The sequence below is a fragment of the Physella acuta genome, unplaced genomic scaffold (assembly GCF_028476545.2).
Source record: "Physella acuta isolate Inbredline_101_S28 unplaced genomic scaffold, ASM2847654v3 ptg000482l, whole genome shotgun sequence".
Lineage (NCBI taxonomy): Eukaryota > Metazoa > Mollusca > Gastropoda > Physidae > Physella > Physella acuta.
Genome location: NW_026732001.1, coordinates 41,091 through 42,615, shown reverse-complemented (window position 1 = coordinate 42,615; position 1,525 = coordinate 41,091).

Below are 1,525 nucleotides of genomic sequence, written 5' to 3'. Positions count from 1 at the left end.
TAGTGAGCCTCACCTGCCCGAGGGTTCGAACTCGAGACTTTTCGGTTTAGCAACCATGAGCTTTACCGACTCGACCACGCCGACCAAAAACTTGATGATATCCAAAAATAAAATGGTACACAATAGGTAATTGGAATGCGATCAGGACCTATCCAATCCACCGGCTGAAAGAGAACTGTCTAGCGCTAAAGGCGAAGTGGAGTCGACTGACTCAGACACGCTGAGCGTAATGGAAATTTCAACCTGAATTTAACAGCATTCGAGTTTTCATTATTGGCGCCGTTCAACTGAGATTAATTACTATATCGGATTTTTTTGTAGAATATTTCATCGCTGTTAAGATTTTTTTAAATACGGATTTTGCTTTTTAAAAAATAGCCTCCTTTTTAAAAAAGGATACTTTAAAAAAAAATTATTTGCTTTTTAAAAGAAACAAAACTTGTAAATAATTGAAACTTAAAATGCGTTTTAAAAATTGTATTAAGTTACTATATTTTCTGAAATTAGAAATTAAAGTGTGTGTGTGCAAGTCTCATTAAGACATCTCATCCGTTTTTGTTTTTTTTAATGAGCAGCCAATGCGTGTTCTTGTTATGTTTTTCCTTTAAATCAGGCCTCTCAAAGAGCTATGGCGTAAGACTGTATGTATCACGTGATTTAGTGTTGTCTACAGGAGACAGGTAACAGCAACGTATCTTGTTCTGCTAATTCTTTAACGTCACCTAAATCTTAAGAAAATTTTCCAACCTAGTGGGTCATAACCCCTCATATCAATCAAACCATCAAAAAGCTTAACTGTGGGTAAACAACACATGCTAACTCACAAGCTACGGAACAATTGAAATTATACCAGATCTGAACTAAATTACAAACCCCGTCTAGAAGACTGACACACATTTTCAACGAATGACGATGGTGAGTACAAACTTGTATCGGACTCACTCTATTTGATATTTCATCACAGCTTACATATTTTTTGGAACAAAAAGTTACCTCCCCCCTCATCCAACAGTGGTGAGGACACTCTCAGTGCCTCTAAAAATACGTAAGTAATAAGTAAAATTCCTTTTTGGTCCTAGTCATTTAGTAAATATTTAAAGTTCATGCTTCTTGAACTCGGCAGATTGAGGAATAGTGTGGTCAGCACTATGCCCAGCCGCCTTTACTCTCCCCAAAGTAAGTCATGTACCTAACCGACCTTAGTAAACTCAGGGACGTTCTACGGTCACCGAGATCCGAACTCGAGACCTTCGGGCTAGCAGCCAAATGCTCTACCACTTAGCCACGCCATCTCTCTTAGAGATCAATGAGTGAACCAAAACACCCAACATCTACCTCTGTTTACCAGTGCAGGCATCATCACGTGACATATAAAAATAAAAACACAAGGGAGATGACTGGCACCTGATCCTCTTATGTCAGTGTTTGAGTCCCGGAGCTGTGAAAGGGCTTGATGTTTCGTGACACGACACACGGGGAGTTGGTGGTGTTGTGTTGGTGGTGTTGTGTTGGTGGTGTTGTGTTG